Source organism: Hibiscus syriacus, unplaced genomic scaffold (assembly GCF_006381635.1).
Source record: "Hibiscus syriacus cultivar Baekdansim isolate YM2019G1 unplaced genomic scaffold, ASM638163v2 tig00112249_pilon, whole genome shotgun sequence".
NCBI lineage: Eukaryota > Viridiplantae > Streptophyta > Magnoliopsida > Malvales > Malvaceae > Hibiscus > Hibiscus syriacus.
This window is the reverse complement of record NW_024063281.1, coordinates 2,082,501-2,089,861: the sequence shown is the minus strand read 5'-3', so window position 1 is coordinate 2,089,861 and position 7,361 is coordinate 2,082,501.

Below are 7,361 nucleotides of genomic sequence, written 5' to 3'. Positions count from 1 at the left end.
AAGGTAATGTTATCGTGTCACGTTGGCTAACGTGATAAAGTCTTGACTCATTAGATATTATTTTGTTAATTATTCATTGACAATAGATATCATTCATAAACTTCTCATCACTTTTTAAGGGTAAACTACAACAGATATAGTAACTTCAAGCCTTGACTCATTATAACATAAAGTATTTAATGTGTCAATTTTATACTAACATTTACTTTTAAGTACAATTATCAACACTAGCTACTCTCTTGAAAAACCATTATCAACGCTGTCCTACAAGGTTCAACTTTGATGACGGCGATGTTATTCTTGTTATATAACTTAATCGGTGCTATTTAACATATATATATATATATATATATATATATATTAATTTGTTAAGATTATAATAATTCTTAAGTTAGATTGGTGGTTGGGTGTTTAGTATTATTTCATAAAGGTTTTTAGTTTGAATCTCTTTAAAAGTATAGTTTTTCATAAACAAAACGACGTTGTTTTGGGCTTTTTAAGCATCAAAAAGTCACATCAAAAAACGTCGTTTTAGTGAGGCAATCACATCAACAACGTCACGACACACAGCAGTCACGTTATCGTCTTGTTAAGTCATTAACGGCGGAGTGACATAATTACACTTAGAAGTTTTTTTTTTAAAAAATTGTCTAGGGCATTTAACGGTGAGATTGATTTCACAACTATTGCTGCAGTATTGGTTAACGGTGTTCACCATGAAGGAGATCAAATTATGGTTTGTGGTTATGGTTTGCAGGTAAGCATTTAAGCTTCTCATTTCGCTGAATTTTTTTGGGATTAGTGGATGTTAAATTCTCCAGTATTTATTTCTTATTTCAGGGTATATTGTGACCAATATAAGAGTAACGTGGACACCTCACCCTATGAAGGAAATCCGAGTGAAAGTATGGTTTCCTCTCTCATATCTGTTTAAACTCTCTGTCTGGATGGAGGTTATATTGAAGGTTATAGAATTCTCTTGTATTGACATCCTATGTATTGCTCTTTATGGATGTTAATATGATTTGATGATGTCCTTTGTTTTCTCTTAATACGAATGGATATCACCACAACGTAAGGCTAGGAAACAACTTTCATTAATATGCTGGTGACAGCCGATGGAAATTGTTTCTCACGATCATCAAAGTGTGCTGTCTCTGTTTGAGCTGATGTAGTCAACGTTGCCTCTTCGGATGGATTTGATATGTATCTTTAGTTGGTTGTAGTTCTTGCTTTGTTCGGTCGGTTGCAATGTTTTCCATTGGAATTGTCTCTATTCGCTTTTGTTGTCTATGTAAGCCTGACTTTCGATATTGGTATTTTCTTTGTATTGTTCTTATGTAGCACTCTTTTCCTCCAATTAGATTAAGGAGGTTTTTAATGAGGCTCATAAGTTGTTCTTCGTCTCTTGATTTTAATAAATCATCATTCCTATAAAAAAAAATATGCTGGTGACAGGCAATTGTATTCTTCTGATATGGTTATCTGATAAGTTTTAGATTACTTAAAATTTCAACATACGGGAACAAACTTTGAACGAGTCCAGAACCTTGTGGATTGTTTCCTCAATGAGGCCTAATTTTTTTTTTTGGATAATTATGGATGACTTTTTGGCTGGATGATTGTAGGGACTAGGGAGCCGCATATGCAGCACAAAGAGATAAAATGAAGTGCTTTGATTAAACCAAGCAGGATGAGTCTGACTTGCTCTGCATTATAAATTGCTTGTCATTTACAAAGTGATATACCATTTTTGAGGAACCGGTACCCTTTGGGATAGTTGTGCATAAATGGGAAATTTGTTCAATAACTCGTGATAGTTGGCTAATATGATTAAACCAATGCTCAATTTGTGTATTTGCATCATATATAAAAAAGGAAGCGTGGTTTACCAAGTAAACGATGGTGTCCTATCTCATTACATGTTATTATTATTATTCGAGATATGCGGATACCATTGTCAAATTTCTCGTCGTTTTTTTCAAATAAGATAATGTTATTTTATTATGGTAGTCAATGTGATGATGTCCTAATTCATTGGATGTTATCTTTGTTTTATTTTCTTTTTTAACCATTTCATGGAATCTAATGCACAAATACTATATAAAAAGAATTGAAGTGTAGTTTACCAAGTAAACTTGACATTGCTCTTAACCCATTCATTTGATGCAGCTATGCAATGTGTAATTAAATAAATAAAGCTGGTCCAGCTCTTTTACGACCGATTGCCAAACAAACAAACTATATAAGCGTAAACTACTTGAATGACCATTTAACTATGGGATTGGTATAAATATAACCATAGAGTAAATTGCATGCTTACTCACTGAATTTTAATTATTTTTAAATTTATTTTCATTATAATCCTAAATAATATTAAAATATTAATAAAAACATGACAAGCCATATGAGAAAATAATAAAATAGTCCATGTCAGTGATAAAAAAAAGCTCAATGTCTAAAGTTCAGTGAGGAAATTGAAAAAATTGAAAGTAAGGTGATTGAAATAGGAGAGAGAGTAAAGTTCAGTGAGTAAGAGTGTAATTTACCTCACTACAACAAATTCGGAATATGAAATATCGTCATCGAAACTTTACATTTACGTCACTGTTTATATTTTGTGACGTAAAATTTAACGTCACGATGAACGCCACGCTAGGTGTGTCACTAAATGTCAAATATGCCGATATATATTTTCGTCACATATTATTAAATACACAGTGACATTAATAAATACATCACCTTAGAAATTATATTAAATGACAATTAATAATTTCATCAAATAATATAAAATGTCACTAATAACGACCCATGATCAAGTTGCAACATTTAAACTATGCTAACCAGGCGACCACGTTAAACCTTCTTAATGAGACAATCATCAACAAAGGACAAATCATTCATGGGCTTTAGTCAACAGCTTTCAATCCTATGTAACATGCATTGCAGGAACTCATGAGAGTCTTCGTATTGATATATATCTTTGAAAAATGATGCAATACCTAGGTCCATGAGAATCAAGAATCACCAATATGAACACACATCATTTTTGTATTTTTCTAGTCACTCCCCATACTTGAAATAAACCTTTCTAAGCACATTGATAATAAATATGTCAATCTCTTACAATGACTAAAGAAATGAAGTGACTAAAATTTACTAAAAATTCAATTCTAAATGAAAATCATTCAATGCTTATCACATATTATGTAACGACCAATTAATTATAAACTAATCAGACTACTAATAGAAAAATAAAGGATACAATTCAATTTGTAAAATCTTTTGTGAGGTGTTATCTTGTTATATAACTGAATCGGTGCTATTTAGCATATATTAATTTTGTTAATATTATGATAAATTCTTAAGTTAGTTTGGTGGTTGAGTGTTTAGTATTACTTCATAGAGGTCTTTAGTTTGAATCTCTTTAAAAGTATAGTTTTTCATAAACAAACGACGTTGTTTTTGGCTTTTTAAGCATCAAAAGAGTTACGTTAAAAAACGTCGTTTTGGTGAGGCAACCACATCAACAACGTCACGACACACAACAGCCACGTTATCGTCCTGTTAAACCATTAACGGCGAAGTAACATAATTGCACTTAATTTTTTTTTTAAATTGTCTAGGGCATTTAACGGTGAGATTGATTTCAGAACTATTGAAGCAGTATTGGTTAACGGTGTTTACATGTTATTCATCAAAAAGTTATTTTTGTGTTTTTAAAACCAAGACAATGGTCTCAGGTCATGTTAGCTAACGCGATGGTGTCCTAGCTCTAGATGTTATCTTATTAATTATTCGTGATATGCGGGTATCATTCTCAAATTTCTCGTCATTTTTTCAAATAAGATAATGTTATTTTATTATGGTAGTAATGTGATGGTGTCCTAATTCATTGGATGTTATCTTTTTAATTAATCTTGAGAGGAGGGCATCCTTCGCAAAATTTGCATTCATATAAGGATTATATTGGATGTTATCTTTTTAAATTGTAAATTTAAATATGATGGTGTCCTAATTCATTACATGTTTATGATATTCTCTAATTGCTTCAGCTTGAATCAAGATTCAATTGATAACATTGAGGCAAATGCCATGCTCAATATTCAATCCCTAAGTGAGAAATGGGCATCAAGATATTATAAGGAGTTCTCTCCGGATCCCCTACCAAACTGATTTGTTGTTTCCCGGGAAACAAAATTTCAGCAAATAGGTTTGAGAATCATAGCATGAAATCTTCCTTGAATTTGAAGATAGCCCCAAGTGGGCGTAGTGGGAGCAGATTCTTGGTTTTTGCTATATGTCTTGTGGCCGATCTCACTGACAGCGGTCGCATTAAAGATCTTGAATTTATCTGTGAATATCAACTGGTAGCCGCCAGTGGTAGTGATGGTGACGGTGGTTTTGAAAAGTACAAAAGTGAGTTATTTTGCGAGGCAAAGCATTGGACGAATGGTATTTGCATGGGTGATCATGTGTACATTCTGTGTGGTAAGGATATGGTTAGAGAAGACAAGAATTATGAGGAGGCATCGTTTCAATTCTGCATCAAACATGGCACATTCAATGAAGAATATATGGAGGTGAAGAAATGTGGAGTTGATGTAATTTACGTGGATGCAGAGAGGTGCACCATCACTGATGTCATGAGATGTGATAAATCCAACCACATAAAATGGGCAATTTGTTCAATAATCTATGATAGTTGCACCTAATTATTTTCTTCACCTGTCTTCTATTTTAGGTATAGAATAGATCGTCCAAGAAGGAAATTGGCTTGGTTTTATTCATAGGAGCAATGGTGGCTGCAAGGAGATTCGGAATATGTTCTTGAACAATATCTGCTTTTTATTCCACGACAAAGATGATACAAAAACATTCAACATATTTCAAGCAGATACTGTTGAAAATTCAATATTAGCCTATATGTTCACACCTAAATTAATTTGATGTCATTGCTTACATCAATTTAGTTTTGATTTCATTGCTTACATCAATTTAGTTAGGTGAAAATTAAGTATTTTTCTCATGTTTTAATTTCAATGGTTTAGATTATTTAGTGTTTATTTTAATGAGTGGTTTATATTGTTTCTTGTAACCTATAAATACCCTACTTGTATTTGAGTTTTATCATCCAACAATCAAAGCTTAATTATAAGCATTTGAAAGCTTTCTTAAGAGTTCTTCCCTTTTGCAATTTTGTGAGATTATTCTAAAGAGAGTTTTTTTTTTTGATCAATTAGAGTTTTTACTCTATTTTGATTCAACAATTGGTATCAGAGCCACGTTTTTTAAGATCTCTTGAAATTCTGAGTATGCTCTGTGGCTGCAGTTTTTAACTGATCTTCCACATCAGAAAATATTTCTTGAGTTATTGTCGAGGTTATTACAAACCTTTTGGAGCTTCTTTGTGTTTAGAGTAATTTAGTACTCTGTACGTTTGTTACTCAAGCTTGTTCGGTGTAGTCAAAGCCTTGCCGTTAAGATGGGTGATGTTCAAGTAGTTGGAGGAATCAAGAAGCTCAACAATAAAAACTACAACACGTGGGCAACATGTATGGAGTCATACTTACAAGGTCAAGACTTTTGGGAGGTTGTCGGTGGTGGTGAAGTTACACAACCGGCGACAGAAGATGCCAATGGAATCTTGCGAAAGTGGAAAATTAAAGCAGGCAAAGCAATGTTTGCTTTAAAGACCACAATTGAAGAAGAAATGTTGGAGCACATCCGGGATGCTAAAACACCAAAGGAAGCATGGGACACTTTTGTTACACTCTTTTTGAAGAGGAACGATACAAAATTGCAACTTCTCGAGAATGAACTTCTATCAATGGCGCAACGCGACATGGCGGTTGCCCAATACTTTCACAAGGTGAAGTCGATATGCCGTGAAATTTCAGAATTAGATCCGACAGCTGCTATTGGGGAAGCCAGGATAAAAAGAATAATTTTCCATGGTTTGAGACCCGAATATCGAGGGTTTGTTGCTGCTGTACAGGGATGGCCGACACAACCATCGCTTGTTGAGTTCGAAAATTTGCTTGCAGGTCAAGAAGCCATGGCCAAGCAAATGGGAGGAGTCTCGTTGAAGGGTGAAGAGGAAGCGCTCTACACCAGCAAAAGCAGAGGCACTTTTCAGCGGTATACTGGCAATGGATCTAAAAAGGATGGTGACAAGGTGAAAAATTACCAAGGAAAGGGAAGCCCTCATTCAGGGGGAGCTTCCAAGAATCGCGGTAATAGTAGAAAGTTCGATGGCAAGTGTTACAATTGTGGGAAGATGGGCCACATGGCAAAAGACTGTTGGACCAAGAAAAAGCCTGTTGAAAGTAATACTGCTACTTCTTGTTCGAAGGAGAATAGTGAAGATGGTTGGGATGCTGAAGCGTTATTTGCTACGGAGGAAGAAGAATTAGCTCTCACGGTAACAACACCAGAACGGATTGACTACAAGAATGATTGGATCGTAGATTCTGGCTGCTCAAATCATATGACGGGTGACAAACAGAAGTTGCAAAACCTGTCTGAGTACAATGGAGGTCGTGTGGTGGTGACAGCTGACAACTCAAGGTTACCGATAACTCACATCGGTAAGACAATAGTTACTCCTCGATATAATACTAACCAGGTGCAACTCCAAGATGTTTACCATGTCCCAGGAATGAAGAAAAATTTGCTATCTGTGGCTCAACTAACATCATCAGGCCATTATGTCTTATTTGGTCCCCAAGACGTGAAGGTTTATCGTGACGTCAAAATCACAGAAACACCAACAATGGAGGGACGACGTTTGGAATCAATTTACGTGATGTCAGTAGAGTCTGCATATGTGGACAGGACAAGGAAAAATGAGACATCAGATCTATGGCACATGCGGTTAGGTCACGTTAGCTATTCCAAGCTAAGTGTGATGGTGAAAAAGTCGATGCTTAAGGGGCTTCCTCAACTAGACGTGAGAACAGACACGGTCTGTGCGGGATGCCAGTATGGTAAAGCACACCAATTACCATATGACGAGTCGAAGTTTAAAGCAAAAGAACCTTTGGAGTTAGTTCACTCTGATGTGTTCGAACCGGTTAAGCAACAGTCAATTAGCGGTATGCGGTACATGGTAACATTCATTGATGACTTCTCCAGGTATGTGTGGGTTTTCTTTATGAAAGAAAAATCTGATACTTTCTCAAAGTTTAAAGAGTTCAGAGACTCAGCTGAAGGAGAAGTGGGAAAGAAGATATGCTGCTTGCGCACAGATAACGGAGGAGAATATAGATCAAACGAGTTCTCTCAATACCTAAGGGAATGTCGAATACGTCATCAGTACACTTGTGCCAACACGCCACAACAGAATGGTGTAGCGGAAA